The sequence below is a fragment of the Puma concolor genome, chromosome C1 (assembly GCF_028749965.1).
Source record: "Puma concolor isolate L17-30 chromosome C1, mPumCon1.1.hap2, whole genome shotgun sequence".
In the NCBI taxonomy this organism is placed as follows: Eukaryota; Metazoa; Chordata; class Mammalia; order Carnivora; family Felidae; genus Puma; species Puma concolor.
This window is the reverse complement of record NC_141674.1, coordinates 91,054,213-91,077,755: the sequence shown is the minus strand read 5'-3', so window position 1 is coordinate 91,077,755 and position 23,543 is coordinate 91,054,213. Positions and strand designations below refer to the sequence as shown.

The window sequence follows — 23,543 nt, the reverse complement described above, 5'->3', positions numbered from 1 at the left end:
GTAATTGGTTTAAAGACCACACTGGAAAATACTGAGTTAGTTTACCTGAATTGAGCGATTAGAAAATTAAAATCAATAAAATATTCCTTTTCACCGTTTGGTTAAGAGATTCATCTTAAAAGTAGTTCAATAATATTGCCTTTAGAAATTGAAAAGTTACATCTATTATTTGTTTTGTTTTGGTCTAGTTTTGATTCCTAGATTTGTTTTCTGTGTATTGTGTTTTATGTCCTGAGAAAATCTTGCCTACCCAAAGCCATGAAAATATTTTCACATGTTTTCTTCTGGAAGCATTATAATTGTTGCTTGTATGTTTTGATCTATGGTGTATCTGAAGTTAATTTTTGCATATAACGTGAGGCAGGAGTCAAATTCTTTCCCTCACACCCCTATGTATATCAACAACACCATTTGTTCAAAGTATCTCTTTCCTAATGGATTTTCTGTTGCCTTTTAAAAAATTTATCTGACTATAAGGTTGGATCTATTTCTGGGCTTTCTATTCTGTTCCGCTGATCCATTTGTTGATAGTTATGGCAATTTGTTGATTGCTATAGCTTTATTATATGTTTTGAAATCAAGTACTGTGAACCCTTCAACTTCGTTATTTTTAAAAATTATTTTGTCTATTTTATTTCCTTTGATTTTCCATATACATTTTATTTTTTAATGTTTATTTTTGAGAGACAGAGAGAGGAGAGAGAGGGAGAGAGCAAGGGAGGGGCAGAGATAGGGGGTGGACAAAGCACCCGAAGCAGGCTCTGCGCTGACAGCAGAGAGCTGGATACAGGGCTGGAACTCATGAACTGCGAGATCATGACCTGAGCCAAGCTCAGATGCTTAACTGATTGATCCACACAGGTGCCCCTCCATATACATTTTAGTTCAGCTTATTGATTTTACAAAACTTCTTGCTGATATTTTGAGTGAGATTGTGTCCAGTTTATACACTTACCAATTGATATCTAAATATTGAGAATTTCTATTAATTTAAATCTTGTTTCTTTCAACAGTGAGTATAGTTTCCATCATATGATCTTGCATGCATTTTGTAAAGCTTATATCTATGTAGTTCATATTTTTGGTGCTACAGTAGAAGCTACTGGTTTTTATTTCAATTCCCAATTGTTTATTGCTAGTAATAGTAACCTTGTATACTGCACCATTGCCAAAGTCACTGATTAGTTTTGGAAGCATTTTGTAGATTATTGGAGATTTTTACATAAAAGTTCATGTCATATGTGAATAGAGACAATTTTCTTTCTTCCTTTCAAATATGTATAACTTTAGTTTCTTTGAATCACCTTCTTATACCAGCAAAGATATTCTGTAGGTTGTTGTATAGAAATGATGAGACCAGATATCTTTCTTTATGCGTGATGCGAGGGGAGTAGTCAGACTTTCATGTCAGATACAAGGGCAGCGGTGTGTTATTTTTCATACGCTTTCTATTCCTAGCTGGCTAAGAGATTTTTCAGGAATGGACTTCTTTTGCTATTGTTACTCATTTTATGTTTACATATGCCATAAACTCACAATACATTGCTACTCTTTAGGCTTTAGACAGCCATTTGAGTAATTAAAAATGAAGAAAAACATTTTATATTTACAGTTATTTAAAATTTATCTGGAGCTATTCATATGTTTATGTAGATCCACGTTTCTCCTGGTACTATATTGGTATGCCTGATAATTTCTTTTAAAATTTCTTGTAGTGCAGATTTCCTGGCAATGAATTCTCTAGTTCTTATCTAAAATGATTTTATTTTTCCTTCTTTTTGAAACCCATTTTCAAAAAGGTACTGAATTTGGAGAAGACAGTTTTTATCTTCTAGCCTTTTAAAAGTCCTCCTATCAGGGCACCTGGGTGGCTCAGTCCCTGGATCATCAGACTCAGGCTCAGGTCACGACCTCATAGTTCAAGAGTTTGAGCCCTGTATCAGGCTCTCTGCTGTCAGTGCAGAGCCTGCTTTGGGTCCTCTGTTCTCTCTTTCCCTCCCCCATTCATGCTCTCTCTCTCAAAAACAAATAAACATTAAAAAAATATTTTAATGCCTCCTATTGTCTTCAAGTTTGCAGAATTTCTGAAAATGTGTTGTAATTCTTAGTTTGTTTTCTGATATGTGATAAGATATTTATTTAGTGTTGCTTTTCAATAAATTGAATATTACATTCTAGATGTTTATTTTTAATTTGTTTTTGTTTTTGTTTTCAAATGTATCATGTTGAAATTCCCCATCTGATCATTTATTTTAGCCATTATTCATACTAGAGTCTTTTATACATTACTTATAGCTATTTTGAATATTCCAACCTAACATCTTTGTCATATCTGAGTTTGGGCCTTTGGATTTGCTTTCTCTCTTGACAGAGGATAATTTTTCCTTGCCTTTATTTATTTATTTATTTATTTATTTATTTATTTATTTTTATTTATTTAAAAAAAATTTTTTAACGTTGTATTCATTTTTGAGACAGAGAGAGACAGAGCATGAACGGGGGAGGGTCAGAGAGCAAGGGAGACACAGAATCTGAAACAGGCTCCAGGCTCTGAGCTGTCAGCACAGAGCCCCATGCGGGGCTCAAACTCACAGACAGTGAGATCACGACCTGAGCCGAAGTCGGACGCTCAACTGACTGAGCCATCCAGGTGCCCCTCCGTGCCTTTTTTTAAAGCGTGTCTTTAAATATTTGACTCAGTGCTGAATATCATATGTAGGATAACAAAATCAGGTAAATAGTATTTATACTGGAAAATTGTTATATTTCTTATGCTAATGCATTGACGGGAGAGGAGGGTTGAGTCAGCATAGTCAAGGGTTGAGTTGACTTTGGATTTTTATGCACCTATGTTACGGTCAGTCTTTTAAACAGTGTAAATTCTTACTTGATTACCATGTGCTTAAGGGGAAGGTGTTTTTCCCAGTGTTTCTCCTCTCACCTCATATGTAGTCCATTTCTCTGCTCTTATGCCTTAGAGAGAGACTCGCTCACATTTTTGCCTGCACATAGCAGTAGACTGCTATTGCTTTTTACTCAGTATTTTGCAGTCTGGTGTTTGGGTATGGAGTGTTTTCTGTTGTCCCAGAACTACCTTAGTTTTGGCCTGGGTCTGTATACCAGAGTCTTGGGTATGGACCTTTTTCAATGATGTGATCTGTCCCTGTGCCAGCAGTAGAAGACCTCTAATGGTCTGGGCTCAGAATTGCTCCCGTTCTTCCTTCACGGGTAAAGGGTTTGGTTCCTTTTTCCACTCCCTAGCTACAAAGGGTATTCACCTGTCCCATGAGGGGAATAGTTTCTGCTGGTTTTCCTCTAAGAGCCTAATCAGTTGTCACTTAAGAGAGAACAATCTGAGTTAGAGTTTCTATCTTTCCTGCAGCTATAGTCATTTCTTTCCTCCAGGACTGCACCACTGTCTTGACCATGATCTTTATTGTGAGTGCCTAATAGAGATCCATGGAGCTGAGTCTGTAATTGGTCCAATTTCCTCCTGTATCTGTGACTCCTTGGGATTTAGATTCCCATGCTAGGCAATACCCAGATCTTAGCAATTAGTTACAATTTTAACCTGAATTCTTACTCACTTGTATATCTGGCTGATCTTTTCGCCCATGTTTCAACATAGGTGATCTAGTGCTCATGCTCTTTCTCTTCTTGGAAGCTCCTGACTTTCCTTAGATACTAGATTATTTGGCTTGTGACCTGAGTTCTCTAAAAGGTTCAAGAACAGCCATGGTTTTGTAGATTATCTGGTATTTTCAGAATGAGTGATATTCTTTTCAGCTTTCTACATCCTAGGCAGAAGCAAGTCTCTGTTCTGCTTTTCAAAGAAATCTCCAATTTCTCAGTCTCTTGTTCTGAATAGCTTTTGAATTTTATAAATGTCTTAATGAGAAAACAGGTTGAATATCCATTTCAATTTGCAGAGTTTCTAGCTGGTCAACCCTCTAAGTTTTGAAAACTTATACTAACAAAATTGCCAAAAACTCTGCTGGTGTTTAAAGTCAGATATTTACCTCTTTTATCAGTGATTCAGCTTCTTAGCCTCTTGTCTAGCAACCAGAAGCAGTAAATACTCCACATGGAATGGTTCTCCTGACTGTGTGATCTTGTCATTTCAAATTGGGCTTACTTCTGCAGTTCTCAAGTGCCTCATTCCTTCTTTCTTTCATTTACTTAAATTTTTAGTTTACCTGTGGAAGCATTAATCTGCCACAATCCATCCTATTTTAGTCAGGAACAAATGTTCCTGCTTCAGTTAATTACTATTCTTTCTTTTCTTTTCATCAAGCTATCTGTTTTATAATGCTCAGATCATCTTAAACAGATCATTTAATACAATTTAGCAGTTGTTTCATTTTTCACTTTTAGGGTACATGATATGAACCATAAGAAGAGCACCCCCTAAAGAATATTGGCTCAGACAAGAGTTTATTTTTCTCCCATGAAACAATCTGAATACAGAGTCCTGGTCTGAAGTGACTGTGTTCTGTTTCATAGCTACATCAAGATATTCTGGTTCCCTCTATTGTGTTGTTCTTCCTTCTGTTAGAATATCGTTCTACTCTTTATGATCAAAAGTAGCTCGACAAACCATAGCTTTCACAGTCTGCATTCTGCTGGTATAGTTTCAGAGGCTGGGATTGCTTTAGAGGCAGTAACAGAGGATTTTTTGAAGGCAGGGCTTATGTTTCTTTTGACAATCAAATCCCCCAAAACTTAATCAGCTTCCATTTTTCTTTCCTTTTCTTCTCTTCATCCAAATCTCTTCTGCAAATAATCACAGCCAAACTTCTCTTCTTGTCATAATTTTTGAGCTGAGAAAAGAGTACACATATTGGTCTTTATGCTATACACATCTCTTTCTTCTTCAATTCAATGATAACGAATTTATGACAAAATGAAAACAAACAGCTGCAAGCAATTTCTTTTATCTGTACTGTTTCTCCTTCCATCTCTGTCAATTCATGTAATTCTTGTTTGACTTCATCCCGCCCTTGTAGAATTTTACTAAAACAATGATCACATATCATCATTGTAAATTTTGTTAATATGTTTCCCTAGAGCAAATAGTAGGGTTGGTGGCAACATGGCCTACTTTCTGTGTTAGTAAAGGCAATAGTTTTATCATTTTTCCCTGATGCAGTATCTATTTTCACCACCAATTGTCCAACCTCTGAGACATTTCCATGCACTTTAGGTTTATGTTAGCACTCCACCTCCAGGTAAAATTTTCTGTACCAGTAAGTTCCATTTTATTCACACACGTACATTCCTTCCCACACAACCATATAATTATCATGTTAAAAATGAAATGAAGAACTATAAGTGATTTCTTATACAGAATCTTTACTGGGTAAGGAACTTTAGAACAATCCTTGTTAGAATAAGAATGTCAACTGTAAATAATAAAAATATTTTGCATGCATGATTGAATTTAGTAAGTCAGGAAAAATAACTCTTGGAGATGCAATACATTTCCAACTACAGGTGAAATTTGTTTTTTTGTCTTATTTAGCTATTCTGAATGGGGAATCATTTCTAAGTTAATTCTATGTCAATGAACAAAGAATTGGCTTTTTGACACAGGTGAGCCTTAAAAATCAATACTGAGAAAATAGTAAGAAATCTTCAGTGAAAACAATAGTGTTTTAAATTTGATTATTGATTATTTTGCTCTGATAGGTATTAGATTTGACCTGGTGATAAATGTCCAAAATTGCATGTACCTCTCTTCCAAGAATGATTTGAAAATTAATTACAATAGCTAGTATAGTTTTTTTCATAAACGTGCAACTTAATTCAAATTATTAAGCTGATCACTGACTGGTTTATAATGCATCAGTTCCTAGACTAATGAACCATGTATCCTTGTCAATTTTAGTAATGTTTGACAGTTTTTGCCTCAGTGCCTTTGAATTACAAGTGTGTACAGCTGCATTGCTCACTGCTAAGATCGGTCTCTCCCTAAGGTTTTGGGAGGTCATGATTTCTGATTTTGAATTGTTTAACCAAGCAATAATGTTTGATTGTTTCATCACAAAGAATACAAAAAAATCTAGTTTGTAATCTTCATTAAAATCTTAGTTCATTATAAAAGTCAAGTATAAATAAGTGATTTAAATATTTAAATGTATAACAAAATAAGAACATGTAAAAATAAACAAAATATTTATGGCATGAGATAGCCCATAGAGGTACATAAACCCTTTCCTACACTCATGGAATCTAAAAAGCTCTGGAAAACAAAGTTCAAAATATTCCATTTGATAGCAAAATTTATTCTAAATTTAAAATTTTTTTTTCAACGTTTATTTATTTTTGGGACAGAGAAAGACAGAGCATGAACGGGGGAGGGGCAGAGAGAGAGGGAGACACAGAATCGGAAACACGCTCCAGGCTCTGAGCCATCAGCCCAGAGCCTGACCCGGGGCTCGAACTCACGGACCACGAGATCGTGACCTGGCTGAAGTCGGACGCTTAACCAACTGCACCACCTAGGCGCCCCATAAATTTATTCTAAATTTAAGTGCGGTTATTTGCTAACTTTATTATATTCGATGGGTATATTAAATTTTTGTTTAAAAATAGTAATGTGCTTGATGTTGGCATGCTGTTCCAGACTCTACTATGGGTAGTAATTAATATTACAACCCATTAATTAATTAATATTAACTACCCTATAATCCAGGAATTGCACTACTGAATATTTACCCCCTAAATACAAGAACACTAATTCAAAGGGATACATGCACCCTTATGTTTATTGCAGCATTATTTACAATAGTCAAACTATGGAAGCAGCCTAAGTGTCCATCAGTAGATGAATGGATAAAGACAGTGTGGTATATATATATGAGGGAATATCATTCAGCTGTAAAAAAAGAATGAAATCTTGCCATTTGTAACAACATGGATAGAGCTTGAGAGTATAATGCTAAGTGAAATTAGAGAAAGATAAATATACCATATGATCTCATTCATATGTGACATTTAAGAAACAAAACAAATAAGCAGAGGGAATAAAAGAGAGAGAGGCAACCCAAGAAACAGACTCTCAACTACAGAGAACAAACTGATGATTACTAGAGGAGAGGAGGGTAGAGAGATGGAAGAAATGGAGGATGGGAATTAAAGGGACACTTATCATGATTAAATAATAAGTAAAATAAAATAAAATTAATTAATTTAAAAATTAAAAATAGTATGATGTGCACCTCTGTGCTTCTAAATGATGATTCCTTTTTATAACACTGTTGTGATAAGCATTAAGTTGTGTAAAGCTGATAGCAATGTAAATAATTCTTGTCTACAGCAATACAAATGATCAGTGTTTGGTAGAGATAAAATAAGTCAATTATATTTCTATATTAAAAGCACAAAATCATTTACAATTGTACCCCAAAAATGGAATAATTAGGTATAAGCTTAACAGAATACATAGGATCTATATGGTGGAAACTACAAAATGATTATGAAATTTTAAAAATTGCTTTAAAAAATGGAGAGACATAGTGTGTTCATGGGTTGGAAGACTCATAAAAATGTTAAATCTACCCAAATTGATTTGTGATCTACTTTATGTATACTCAATTTAAATTCAATTTCTATCAAAATCTCAGCAAGATTTTTTGTAGATATAAACAATTTTATTCTAAAATGAATAGCTAAAACAGTTTGAATGAGAAAAACAATATGGAAATTTTGGGTAAAATGTGGGAAAATGAGAGTAGAAACACTCTGCCTGACTTTAAGCCTTGCCATAAAACTACAGTAATCAAGATTGTGGTATTAGTAGCGGGAATAAACAAATCATTGCAACAGAATATAGAACCCAGAAATAACCCCACAGAAATATCAACAACTGAATTTTGACGAAACTACAAAGACAATCAAATGCAAGAAGAATATTTTTTTAAGGAAATGATGTTGGATTTTCACAGAACTAGAATAAAGAATCCTAAAATTTGTATAAAACCACAAAATATTCAAATAGTTAAGGCAATCTTGAAAAAGAACAAAGCTGGAGGTCTCATGCTCCCTCATTTCAAACTCTACTACGATGTTCTAGTAATCAAAACAGTATGGTGTTAGCAAAAACAAACAAACAAACAAACACCAACAAACAAAAAAACCCCAGACACATAGATCAATGGAATAAGCTAGAAAGCCTAGAAATAAAACTACATATATGCAGTCAATTAATCTATAACAAAGAAGGCAAAAATATACAATGAGGAAATGACAGTCTCTTCAATAAACGGTGTTGAAAAAAAAATAACCAACTAACTTATACCATGCACAAAAGTAAATTTAAAATGGATTGCAGACTTGAATGTAAGACTTGAAGCCATAAAACTACTAAAAGAAACTATAGGTGGTATTTGGTAAGCTTTTTTGGACCTGTCTCAGTCAAGGGCAACAAAAGTTAAACAAATGGGATTACATTGAAATAAAAAGCTTTTGCATGGCAAAGGAAACCATCAACAAAACAAAAAGGGAACCGACTGAACAAGAGAAGATATTTGCAAATAATACATCCAATAAGGGGTTAATATCTAAAATATATAAAGTTGGGGCACCTGGGTGGCTCAGTCGGTTAAGTGTCCGACTTCGGCTCAGGTCATGATCTCACGGTCCGTGAGTTCGAGCCCCGCGTCAGGCTCTGTGCTGACAGCTCAGAGCCTGGAGCCCATTTCAGATTCTGTGTCTCCCTCTCTCTCTGCCTTTTCCCTGCTCATGCTCTGTCTCTCTCTGTCTCAAAAATAAATAAACGTTAAAAAATTTAAAAAATAAATAAATAAAATAAAATAAAATAAAATAAAATAAAATAAATTAAAATAAAATATATAAAGAACTTCTACAACTTTATACAAACACAAACAAACAACCTATTTATGTTTGAGGAACAGACATTTTTCCAAAGACACACAGATGGCCAACAAGCATATGAAGAAATGCTCAACAACAGTAATCATCAGGAAAATGCAAATCAAAACCACAGTGAGATATGACCTCACACCTGTTAAAATGGCTATTATCTAAAAGACCAGAAATAAATGTTGGCAAGGATGTATAGTAAAAGGAACTCTCATGCACTACTGGTGGGAATACAAATTGGTTCATCCACTATGGAAAGCAGTATGGCAGTTGCTCAAAAACTTAAAAATAGAACTATTATACAATACAGCAATTTCACTTCTGGATAGTCATCCCAAGACAATTAAAAAACACCAATTTCAAAAGATATATGTAATTGTATGTTCACTGCTTTATTTACAATAGCCAAGATATGGAAGTAACCTATGTGACAATTAATAGGTGAATGGATAATGAAGATGTGATATATTAAAATGCAGTATTATTTAGCCTTAGAAAAAAAATTAAATCTTGTCATTTGTGACAACATGGATGGACCTAAAGAGTATAATGAAAAACATATATGTAAAATGATATGAACTATATATGCAAAAATATTTTTCATTATAATATTTTATTACATTATTTTATGCAATTCTTTTATTATAATATTTCAATTATATTACAATTATATTATGATAACTATATAGTGATAGATTAAACTAGATTTATCATAGGGATAATTTTTTTAGTGTATAAAAATACCGAATTGCTATTAATAAGATATTATATGTCAATTATACTTAAAAAACAATATTTGAAAGGCAGTAAGGAAGCAAGGAAGGAGAGAGGGAGGGAGGAAAGAAAGAAGGAAGGAAAGAAAGAACGAAATGGTGTTGGACTAATTAGACCTCCATAGGCTAAAAAATTAACCTCAACAAAAATAACTTCAAACATTATAGAAAAATCATTTAAAATAGATCATTTAAATGTGAAATGTGAAACTATAAGCATTTTAGAATAAAACAGGAGAAAATCTTTGGGACCTAGAACTTGGTGAAGAGTTCTTACATTTGAAACACAAAGCATGATCTATAGAGGAAAAAAAAAAAAATTGGACTTAATAAAAACTTAAAATAATTGCTCTGTCACAGACCCATTTAAGAAGCTGAGATAACAAGCTACAGACTGGAAGAAAATATCTGCAAACAGCATTTTGACAAATGAATCCTATCCTATCCTGAATATATATATTAAAAAAAAAAGTCAAAACTCAACAGTAAGAAACAATCCAAAAAGAAAACAGGCTAAATGAATGAACAGATATTTCACCAAAGAGAATACATAAATGACAGATGAGCATATGGAAATATATTTAACATTATTAATGATTAGAACAATGAAAATCAAAACCATAAGGAATTATCATATTATTACATATGGAATACACATATTATTACAACAGCTAATACAATATAAAAGTAATGATATCAAATGTTGGAGAGGATGCAGAGAATTTGGATCTCTCATACACTACTCATGAGAATGTAAAATGATAGAGCCACTCTGGACACCAGTGTAACTATGAAAGGTAACACAAGAGTTATTTGTGGCAATGTGACAATTTTATTGTGGTAGTGGTCTCATGAATCTGCATGTGTAACCAAGCTGCTCAGACCTACAAACACACAAACATTCATACGCACAATCACAATGAGTACTTGTAAAACTGGAGTAATCTTATAAAACTTTCATGTACTTTGTTGATGTCAATTTCTTGAATTGTTATTGTACTACAGTAACAAATTTGTTATTGTTGGGGGAAACTTGGTGAAGGGTACATGGGATCTTTCTGAATGATTTTTGCCACATTCTGTGAATTTATAATAACTTTAAAAGAAAAAGAAAAAAACACTTATTTCCCACTACTCTCTACCACAAATCTGCTTTATAAAAATTATTTACTTACCTTTTTATATGATGAGTGTGTTGCTAGGCCATAATATATTCTGACTACAGTATGAAATATAACTAAAGAGAAGGAATTAGGGTCACACAGATCTGGGTTTAACTATTATATCTTCCACTTAAACTCTTGATTCTCCAAGCAGTTATCTGTAAAATGGGCTGAAAACAATATACTTGCAGAAATTCAGCAAAAAATTAGATGAGCTTGTATGACATATCTAATGCAATGGTTAGATTATAATTATTGTGTGTGTGTGTGTGTGTGTGTGTGTGTGTGTGTGTGTGTGTGTGTGTTGTATACACACAATGGAACTAGGGGCCTGATATTTAAATCACTAATCTTAGTACCTCCATGGAATGAAGAAACAAGTGAATACTTCTATTAAACTAATACTATACTATGAGGTAAAGCAAATTTTAAAAAAATGACATATAGTATCTACTCATCATGAGATTGAACTTTAGTTGCAGATACAGGATACTACTAAGGAAATAATTACAGAATGAAATGGAATAGAAGTTTTCTGGAAGAGAGATTTAGAAGCAGTCTATAGAATGGGTCAACTGTGAATGGGTAGGAATCCTTAGAGCAAGGGTTCTGAAAGGTGGAACCTGGATCAGTGGCATAACTATACCTTGGAAATTGTCTAGAAATTTAAATTCTTGGGTGTCAGGATCACCTTACAGATATGGGTTGGAGTCCCATCCCAAGTTTTGTTTGTATATTACTACGGATGATGGATGCCCCCTCCCCCTGGCCACAGAACATTTGAAAAGTTTGTAACTCACATGATAGTATTTCTGACATCATGGTAGACTCTCAAGCAGATTCAAAAATGGTTTGAGAAACAGGGAAAGGAGACTGGCATGGGTTCTTATGGCGGTTAGGGGGTGAGATTGCAACTGGTGTTGCTTCATTGCACTTCCCACCAGTACCAAAGAGGGAACACATAGGCTTTCTGAACATTCAACAGCTTGTCCAGATGTAGGGCAGAAGGAGTAAAAGGACTAATGGGGTTTGAAAGCTGTCCAGAAATGGATATTAAAAATGGAGTCAGTCTCTATTGCCTTGGGCTACACACCAGACTTACTGAATCAGAAACTCTCAGGCTACAGTCCTGTAATCTGTGTTTTAGTCTGCCTTTTAGTTAATTATACCCTGAAGTTTGAGAATTATTGCCATAGAAGAAGGAAATGCCTAGAGTATAAGGAAATCTTGGAGTTTGGGTGGGAAAATACGAAGGCAGAAGTTTATTATTTGAAGCTGCTAGGAATAAAATGTTTCTTCTAGGGTTTAATGACAGATTTGGAAGGGAACAAAAATAAGTTCAATAATAATAAATGTTATGGACTCATCATGTCTCATAAAAGACTGAATTTGATAACATTTATTTTCATTTGAAAATATTTCCACTTATTATAAAGTTCTCTGAAATGTTTAACTATATAAAGACAGCTACTATGCTTTATGCTAGAAATATTGCTCAAATGTACTCATTATATAGCTTACAAAAATGGGCATAATAAGTAATTTCTATTTACTTGTTTTGTACATGTAACTAGAGGCTTCTGAAGACACACTGAACTATATGCATATGTAAAGATTTAGTCATAATTTCCCAAAGGGCTAAAGACTTGTCATCCCAAGGATTATTGGTTTTCAAACCAATTATTTATCAAGTTATAGAATAGCCTACTCAAGGAATGCAAGTAATTTAGCATGTTAAATTTTATTTCCTTGGATTGAGATTTTTTGGGGGGAAATAGATCATTTTCTTTCATCATTTATTGATTTACCCATGTCAAAGACTACTCTGAGAACTGGAGATATGGTGGTAAAGAAGGCAGACCCTCTGTATATAGTTCTCAAGATACTGTGACCAAGGAACACACTGGATTCAACTTACAAAGGCCCACAGAATGTAAATAGTTTGGTTAGCAGAAACCTAACTGAAATGGCTTAACTAGGAGGAATTAAGCTCAAATAATAAAGTGGGTTGGTGTAAGACAAAGGGAGTCTTAGGAATTGTGGTACACAAAAGAAAAGGGCTCAATTTACACGCATTTACAATTTAACTCCTAAAATACTATTGTAGTATTAAGTATTGCAGTAGATGGGTGAAATAGGTGATGGGGATTCAGGAGTGCACTTGGGTGATGTATGAAATTGTTGGACCACTATATTGTACACCCCAAACTAATATAATATTAGTTATAGTAGTAATTGTAATTGTAGTAGTTAACTACATTGGAATTAAAAAATTCTGTAGCAAAAAAACACTTCTGGAGACGCTAATTTGGAACGATATATGTCCCCCTATGTTTATTGTAGCATTATTTACAATAGCCAAGATAGGAAAGCAACCTAAGTTTCCATCAACAGACAAATATAATAAAGATGTACACACACACACACACACACACACACACACACACACACACACACTGGAATATAACTTAGCCATGGAAAAGGATGGGATTGTGCCATTTGCAACAGCATGGATCATGGATGGACCTGGAGGATATTACGCAAAATGAAACAAGTCAGACTGATAAAGACAAATATGATATGATTCCACTTATAAGTGGAATCTTTTTAAAAAGCAAAATATAAACCCCGAACATATAAACAAACTGAAAGCAGATTTAGACCTATAAATATGGAGAACAAACTGATGGTTGTCATGGGGAAGGGGGATAAGTAGCCTGGCAAAATGGGTCAAGGGGAGAAGGAGGTAGAGGCTTCCAGTTCTGGAATGAGTGAGTCATGTGAACAAAAAGAGCATAAGGAATACAGCCAATGGTACTGTAATAGCTATGTAGCAGGACAGATGGTAGCTGTACTTGTGAAATCACCAAGTTGTATACCTGAAACCAATGTAACATTATGTGTCAAATGTGCTTCCCCCAAACCCAAACAGATAAACAATAAGCACTTCTGGACAACTGCTCCACAAATAGGCAGGCTACTTGTGTTGTGTCTTCCCACAGTTGGTTGGTTTATGGTAGAGCTGGGTGAAGATCCCGCTTTTCTTTGTTTATCTCCCTGACAGACTTTCAGTCAGGTGACTTATCAATTCTCAGGGATTTCTGGAGGTCATTTCAGCTTCCATCCTGCCCGTCCCCATTAATTTTAGTTTTATTATTATTACTACTATTTATTATTATTATTATTATTATTATTATTATTATTATTATTATATGAGGTAATTATCATGAAATAGATGACTTTGAAGTTGCATCCAGGATTTTAAAAAATCACAGGAATGAGATACAACTAGTTCAGGCTAGAGGGTCTCTCTTAGGGATGGAGAGGAGTATATAAACATCTGTAATTTTTATTTACTGGGTAAATATTTCTGACTCAAGTATGACACAATGTTAACATTTGTAAATTTGAATGATGGATGTGCTGCTATTTATTATGCTATATTATACTCTTTTATAGGCTTGAAATGCTTCATGGAAATAAAATCTTCTGATTTGTTTCTACTTGCACATGACAAGTGTATGTTTCTTTATACTCTAGCTGCGTGCCTAAAAAAGTGTTAATTAGTATTATATAAATGTATACATAAATTTTTAAAACTTTGGACAGCTTACTATGTAAGGGACTCCCAGGTAAATCTTTTTTTTTTTTTTTTTTTTTTTAAATCAGAGAATTTATGGGACGTCTGGGTGGCTCAGTCGGTTGAGCATCTGACTTTAGCTCAGGTCATGATCTTGAGGTTGACAAGTTTGAGCCCTGCATCGGGCTTTGTGCTGACAGCTCAGAACCTGGAGCCTGCTTTGGATTCTGTGTCTCCCTTTCTCTCTGCCCCTCCCCCACTCACACTCTGTCTCTCTCTGTCTCAAAAATAAATAAACATTAAAAAAATTTTAAATCATAGAATTTATTATACATGGAATCTGCTTAAAACAAGGCATACATGTAGGGTGATGAGATCCAGAGTGAGCACATCAGGGAAATTATGCAGTTTGTATAATTCTTTCTCATAATTTATGTTAGATATACCCTTGCAATAAAAAGGTAAATAAGAACAATCCAGGGAAAAGATCTTTAAAAATGAATATGTCTTTCTTCTGAGAGAAAGCATTACTTTATTAATATATTATACTGATTCTACTATTAATTAAATAAAGGCTAGAATGCTACATTCTTTTAGGGTTCATGGTATTTCTACTTTTATTCTATTGGAATCAACTGTCACAAAAGATAAAATGTTCAAAGGATATAATAGCAAAAATTTTATTTCATTTACTACTGGAATTCTGATAAGTTTATATTAAGACGAGCTAAAATTTCTGGTAATGTCTGTGCATAACAGCTGTGCTTACACTGTGTAGGAGTTGAAACTAAGGGTGAACCGTGGGGCTCAGGAGCGCCTCTGGAGAAGTGGTCAGAGGTAAAAAGAAGGAGTCTAACTGATTAAAGGAACATCTTGCCTTTTTCATAGAATTATAATTATAGCTGCCTGCTGATTTTAAAGGGATAATCTTCCCATCCTTTGCCACATAAGTCAAATCCTTACTTCTAGCCAGCTCGCTTAAAACCAGCAGCATGAGGGGCGCCTGGGTGGCGCAGTCGGTTAAGCGTCCGACTTCAGCCAGGTCACGATCTTGCCGTCCGCGAGTTCGAGCCCCGCGTCGGGCTCTGGGCTGATGGCTCAGAGCCTGGAGCCTGTTTCTGATTCTGTGTCTCCCTCTTTCTCTGCCCCTCCCCCGTTCATGCTCTGTCTCTCTCTGTCGCAAAAATAAATAAACGTTGAAAAAAAAAAAAAATTAAAAAAAAAAAAAAAAAAAAAAAAACCAGCAGCATGATTTGAATACAATTTACGAGTCAGTGCACAGACCCAAACAGAAGACTAAGGGGAAGATGGTTCACAATGTGGGGAGTAGCAATTGCTATCAGATCCTTCTGCACACCCACCAGGATATTTAAACTCTAAAAAACCAAGCAAACAAACAAAATTACAAGATCCATGTCAATTAGTGGTAAGCATATGGAGGGAGTGAAACTTTTCACTCTGTTTTTGGGATTCTAAGTTGATACAACTGTTTTGGAAAACTGTTTGTGTCTGTTAGAGCTGAGAAGATACATGCTCTAGAGTCACAATTCCAGTCCTACTCAATAGAGCATGTGCACAGAAAACACAGCAAGAATGTTCATCATGTAACTATCTGTAATGGCCAAAAGCTTGGAATAATAGAGTGAATAATCTGAAGTATTTTTATATCATACAGTGGCATAGTACAGAGAATTAAAAATGAATAAACTATTACTCCATGCAACAACAAGGAATATTCTTTTTTTTTTTTTTTTTTTTTTTTAGTTTTCCATTGCTGTGTAACAATTTAGCACAAATTTAGCGGCTTAACATAATGTATGTTAATTATCTCATGGTTTCCATGGGTCCGGATTACAGGAATGAGTAGCTATTTCCTCTGCTCATGGTCTCACTAGGTTTGATCAAGGTATCTGTTGGCATTGCAGTCTCATCTGAGGCTTGAGGTCCTCTTCAAAACTCATTGAAGCTGTTAGCAGAATTCAATTCCTTGCAATTGCAGGATTGAGGTCTATGTTTTCTTGCTGGTAGCTGGCCACAGTGTGCTCTTAGGTCCTGGAAGTCATTCTCAGGTCCAAGATGACAGGTTATTTCTTCAAGTAGGAGAACATATATATGGCTTTGAAACTCTCTCAGGAAGGGTCCCATTACTCTGAAGGGCTCACTTGGTTAAGTCAGGCTCACCAAAGCTAATCTCTCATTTGCATAACTCAAAGTCAACTAATTAGTAACTTAACCTCAGGAAGGAGGTCCCATTATATTCACAAGTTCTTCCTATACCCAGAAAGAGGGGATATACAGGTCATATATATCAGGGAGAGGGAATCTTGAGAGCCATCTTAGAATTCTGCCTATTTGTATTGTATAACTCTATACAAAGTTCAAAAGTCTAATGTTGGGGAAAGAAGTCAAAACAGTGTCTGCCTTTAAGGAGAAATAGTAATGACTGGTATAGAACTCAAGGAAAGTTTCTAGGGTGCTAATAATCTTTTGGTTTGTTTGTCTAGATGGTGGATACAAGGATGTATTCACTCTTCAAACTGTTCAGTTATGATGTGGCATTCTTTTTGGCATGTATGTTATAATTTGACTTAATTTTTTATTTAAAAGAGAAATGAAATATTACAGCTTTTCCTTCCTCCAAAAATATATGTAGGTGGACATATATAGAAAATAATGACATTCTCAGTCAAGAGTGAGTGGGGACAAATTACTTGTAAACTAGGAATTATTTGAGGATCATAGCTCTGATTTGTCACCTAACATATGGAGATATCAGTCAAAATATTTTTTTGTCCATTCTCAAAAAATGAAACAAAACATCTTGCCATTTGCAATGACATGGATGGAGCTAAGCGAAATAAGTTATTCTAAGGGAAATAACTCAGAGAAAGACAAATACCATATGATTTCACTCATATGTGGAATTTAAGAAACAGAACAAAGGAGGGGCGCCTGGGTGGCGCAGTCGGTTAAGCGTCCGACTTCAGCCAGGTCACGATCTCGCGGTCTGTGAGTTCGAGCCCCGCGTCGGGCTCTGGGCTGATGGCTCAGAGCCTGGAGCCTGTTTCCAATTCTGTGTCTCCCTCTCTCTCTGCACCTCCCCCCGTTCATGCTCTGTCTCTCTCTGTCCCAAAAATAAATAAACGTTGAAAAAAAAAATTAAAAAAAAAAAAAAAAAGAAACAGAACAAAGGAAAAAAGGTTTAAAAAAGAGACAGAAAGACAAACCAAGAAACAGACCCTTAACTATAGAGAACAAACTGATGGTTACCAGAGGAAAGGTGGGTGGGAGATGGGTTAGATAGGTGATGGGGATTAAGGAGCACACTTGTGAGAAGTACCAGGTGTTGTATGGAAGTGTTGAATCACTACACTGTAGTCCTGAAACTAATATTACACTGTATATTAACTAACTGGAATTTAAATAAAAGTTAAAACTTAAAAAAATGAAACAAAAGAAACTTTTCATGTTAAAGAATGAAATTTACGTGTTCCTCTTCCAAGAATCCTTCCTTGATATGCACAATCAGAATGAAATACATTAAACGTTGCAAAGAAAATTGTGCCACAACACCAGTTTGAAAGTCAGTTGATCACTGACTTTCAGCCTTTGTATAAGCCCATAGTCCCTGCTCCCCGCCCGCCCCCCAAAAAAGGATGGCTTAAGTTCTATTTTGGAAGAAGTTTTATTTTCCTGGTGAAAATGGGGAGGAGGGCTAGTAAGTAGGCGACACTGCCTTATGATGATTTTGGGACTATTCAGTTCAGTTTATGGTCAATTACACATTATGTACATCCCATTGCCTTTGCCTTTGTGTTTCTTATAACAGCATGGTTCAATTAAAACAACTTCTTTGTAACTTTCTTTATCTTGCAAAAATATAATCCTCCTATATAGGTCATTAATTTTTGACCCCAGTTCGTAAATTATGATGAGTTTTTCCGTGTATGCTTTCTTCTGTAGCCTATAAAATTATTTTTCCCTCTTATAGACCTTGTGCCGCTAGAAATGGTAATGAGGTAGATGTCTTTGTGTTTTCTTCTCATGTTTCAGAGCATTTTCCTTCAATTCCACTAAAACCCCCAAGTTTTGTATTTCATACTATTCGATTTTATAACCTCATATCCTGAAATTGTAGCTGTTATCTCCCAAACGCTGGATCATTCCTACTCATTTCTCCATGAGTCATTTCCTAGCTGTCCCTCTTCAATTACCTCTATCCTAACTCTTGGTGATTTCAATTAAATTGTAGATAATGCTCTACCCATCTGGCCTCAACTTCCTTAAAATTATCTGCATCCAATAATCTTGTCCTCCACCCTACCTCAGCCACTTACTCTGTAGATATACCTGTTACTAATAATTGCACTCTCTCTGAAACATCAATTTTGTACAGCTCGTTCTGTGACCACTGCCTCCTGTTTTGTTTTGCTTTGCTTTTTTTGTTTTTTGGTTGTTTTCTTTTTTTTTTTTTCCCTTCCTAGGGCTCTGAATGTACATTTTCCACCCTCCAATCCATTAATCCTATCAATTTTTCACTGTCCCTCATCCTCTTAATGTCCTCTTTCTTCCGTTTAAAATTTTATGGTCAATGGGGCACTTGGGTGGCTCAGTAGGTTAAGCGCCCAACTCTTAGTTTCAGCTCCATTCATGATCTCATGGCTCCTGAGTTCGAGCCCCACGTTGGGCTCGGTGCTGATGGTGTGGAGTCTGCTTGGGTTTTTCTCTGTCTCCCTCTCTCTCTGTTTCTCCCCTGCTTAATTACTCTCTCTCTCTCTCTCTCTCTCTCTCAAAATAAATAAATAAACTTAAAAAGAATTATGGTCAAAGGGCACCTAGGTGGCTCAGTCAGTTAAGCATCTGACTCTTGATTTCAGCTCAGGTCATGATCTCATGGTTCATGAGATAGAGCCCTGAGTTGGGCTCTGCACTGACAGCACAGAGCCAGTTTGGCATATTCTCTCTCTCTCTCTCTCTCCCCCTCCCCTGCTTGTGCTCTATAAATAAATAAACAAACAACAAACAAACAAACAAACTTTTAAAAAATAAAATGAAATAAAATTTTATGGCCAATCATTACAATCATGCTTTGCACATACCCTTTGTTCCTTTACACCTTTCATGTTTTATCACATTTGCTTAAGTCTAGTTAATTTCAACTCATCACTGATTCCTGACATACATCTCTATAGATGAATGTGGCTTGATAGAACATATAACCTTGTTAATTGTTCTTATTATAAATTTACATGAAATTCAAATGGGCCATTAATCTTACCAGGCAATCATATGATATGGTCTAGTCCATTCACTTCCCATTTCTGAAAACCTATATACCACAGTCTCCTTTTTTTAGGTTTATTTATTGATTTTGAGAGAGAGAGAGGGAGAGAGAGAACAAGTAGGGAAGGGGCGGAAAGAGAGAGGGTGACAGAGGATCCAAAGCAGGCTCTGAAGTGGGTTAAGTGCTGACAGCAGAAAGCCCGATGTGGAGCTCTAACTCATAAATTGTGAGATCATGAGTTGAGCCGAAGTTGGATGCTTAACCAACTGAGCCACCCAGGTGCCCCCAAAGTCTCCGATTTTTATTCTGTGATGATAACTTTCCCCTATGTAAAGCCAATCCCTCCATTTCAACACTAGATTCCATCTTATGGGACAGAGGGCTGACAGATCACAAAAGATACATCTTTTCTTTCTACAGTAAACAATTTTGATCATTAGAAACTTACTCATCCTGGGGTTGCACTTTTCAGTTCCCCTTGTACCTAGATAAAGCATATTATTCTTACTAATTGTATGTGAGTGAAAGAAATATGTGTCACTCTGGGCAAGTAATTAAGAAAAAAAAATGTATCTTCTCCATGCTGTCCTTCCAATAACTAGTCAAGGGGGCAAAAAAGGAACTCTCAGGTCTTAGGGGACAGATTGAAGCTCAGTATTGAAGAAGCCTTTGTCCCTTGAAAACTTTACATAGAAAACAACCTACTGGAGACCCTTATGAAACTTTTGAGTAACAAACTCCTAATGTGTTAAGCAATGGAGGGTTTAGATGTAGGTCTTAGAACAGCTGGGTTAATTTACATATATCTCCTCTGACCATCATTTCTGTAATCTCCCATATTATCAATTTTTTTTACCTTTTCTTAGAATGCTAATATTTATCCCACATTAAAAAAAAAATCCTGACTCTACTTACCCATCAGTTACCACTAAAGTACTTTGTTCTCCTTGGCAGCAAAATTCCTTGGGTAAATTATTTATACTCTCTCTCTCTCCATATACATATACATATATATATATATATATATACACACACACACATATATATTTCTCTTTTATATATATATATAAAATATATATATATTCTCTCCATATATATAAATATATATATATATATTTATATATATATATATAGTTCTCTTTTAATCTCAATCCAGTTAGAATTATTCTGCATCGTTCCATCAAACTTCTCTCCATGAGATCAGCAATAACTTTCATCTTGTTAAATCCAATGGTCAATTCTCAGTTCCTACCTTAATTACCTTATTAGCCACATGTTAGCAACTGTGCCCCTCTTCCCTGTAAACTCTATTTAAATTGTTTTTAATACAGGAAGCCTCTTGATTTTCTTTCTGCTTCATAGGTCACTCTTTACACTCCTTAGCTGCTTATCTTTACTAAGAACTCTTCATGTTGGATTGCCCCAGAGATCAGCTTTCTTTTTTGTTTTTTTATCAACACTACCTTGGTGATCTCATCCACTCTAATGGCTTTAAATGTCCACATGACATTGATGCCTAAATGCATATTTCAAGCCCAGACCTCTCTCCTAATCTACAGATAGCTATTTGTGCTATTTAACATCTCCGTTTGGAGTTTAACAGACATATTAAACCTAATAAACCTGAAATTAAAATTCTGACCTCATCTAAACCTTTCTTCCTATTCCTTTTCTGAGAAGTCAGGTATAATTTTTATATTTGCTCCTCTCTGTATATAAGGTGCCCTCCCCCCACACATACCCTGGTTTCTTTCAAGATTTCTTCTGTTCTTTCATTTCCCACAGTTTGAACACAACAGGCCTAGCTAGGTGTGTAGTTTAATTTTGCTATTTGTCCTGCTTGGTATTCTCTGAGATTTCTAGATTTGTGGCTTAGTGCGTGGCGTTAATTTGGGGGAAATGCTCAGCCATTATTGCTTCAAATATTTCTTCTATTTCTTTCTCTCTTCTCCTTCTGGTATTCTCATTATCTATGTGTTATATCTTTTGTAGTTGCCCCACAGTTCCTGGATATTCTGTCATGGTTTGTTTTTGCTTTTGTTTCTCCCCCAGTCTTGTTTCTTTCTCTTTTGTTTTCAGTTTTGGAAGTTTCTTTTGGCGTATTTTCGAGCTCAGAGATTCTTTCCTCAGCCATGTCCAGTCTATTGACGAGCCCATCACGTGTTCTTCATACCTGTCAGAATGTTTTTATGCCTAGCATTTCTTTTTGATTTTTAATTAGAATTCCATCTTTATGCTTACATTACCCAGCAGTTCTTATATGCTGTCTACTTTTAGACCTTAGTATTAATCACCATGGTTTTAAATTTCTGGTCTGGTGAGGCTAGCATTCATGCCATTTCTGAGTGGCTTTTGTTGTTGCTGTTGTTTTGTTTTGTTTTGTTTTGCATTTTCATAGGCATTGGAATTTGTTGTTGAGGGCCAGAAATGATGTACTGGGGAAAAGGTACATGATAAATAGGCCTTTAATAATGTAATAGTAAGGTATGGGGAGGAGTTCTATAGTCTGTTCTACAGTCCTGGATTGTGTCTCAGTCTGTTAGTAAGCCTCAGCCCCGGGGTTGTAAACTTCACAAGTGTTTCTCTGTCCCCTACTCCCTTTAAGTGGGACAGATGGCTAGAGGGGCTGGAGTTGGATATTTTCCTTCCCCTCAGTAGATTAAGTTCTGATAAAACTACAATAGGTTAGGGTCTGATAAATTAGTTTCTCTTGAGACCAGGCCATGTTCCAAAGAACAGAATGCTCTGATGTATTTCAAAATGGTTATTTTTGCCTCCCCCTGTTAGAAGGCTGAAGGGACTTTTTTTCTCCCATATTCCCTGTGAGTACCTGGTAGAGCTACTGGAGCTAAAATTCATGTAAGTTTGCCTCCCTACTCCCTAAGACTGCCATCCTGCCGTTTTTATCCTCAGACTTGTCTACACTGACTCTCTAGAAATTTGTCAGTTATAGTCTAGATTTTCCCGCCAGTACTAGTTCCTGTAGAGCTTTCAGCTTGAGTGTTTCTGTTCTGTTCAGTTGTGCTGCTCTGTGTTCATCTGCCTGTAACTCCAATTTGGGGGGGTAGTAGTTTGCCTTGTGACCTCACATCCCTGACAGAACTAAGATAAGTTGTTGATTTGCCAGTTTGTTCAGGTTTTTGCTTGCTGTTAGGATGGAGTGACATTCCACGTGAACTGTCATTCCTTTGCTCTGAACACTTCCGTGTTTTCCCATTTAAATCAGAGTAAAATGCAAACTTCTTTAAATTCCCTCTAAAATCGCTCCTCTTCTCGGTCATTGCGGTGTGTGCTGCTGACTGTTTCTTGCCAGGTCTTCTCACAAGACTTCCAAGATCCAGTGATTCCTGGCCAAGAAACAAAAGCAGAATCGTCCCATTCCCCAGTGGATTTGGATGAAAACTGGTAATAAAATCAGATACAACTCCAAGAGGCAGCATTGGAGAAGAATGATGCTGGGGCTATAAGGGACCACACATAAGATGGCACACATTTATGCTGCCTGAAAGTCCTGTGTTCTTATTGCATTGCCTCCCTACTGCCTGACCAGTAGATCTGTTTTATCAGGGAAATGGCTTTTCTCTGTTATGATGCTTTTGCATCAGTAGGTTGGTTCAGTAATAAACATGTGAGACCTTTTGACTGACTGACAGATAGATAGATAGATAGATAGATAGATAGATAGATAGATTCCCTCTAAAGTCATGCATGACCTCTATTACTTTCAACCTAGAATGATATCCTAATATATTCCACCTTGCTCACTCTGCTAAAACTTTACTCGCTTCTCTACTCGTCCTGGAGCACATAGCAGTGTTTTGACAGTGCCATGGTACTGGCTGTTCCTACTGTCCAGGACT

The 23,543-nt window shown here is 35.6% G+C and overlaps 1 pseudogene; it reads left to right on the top strand.

Annotated features, from left to right (window-relative positions):
- The first annotated feature begins 13,544 nt into the window (after window positions 1-13,544).
- LOC147578213 (large ribosomal subunit protein eL39-like) lies at window positions 13,545-23,329 on the top strand (annotated as a pseudogene).
- Window positions 23,330-23,543: the final 214 nt, after the last annotated feature.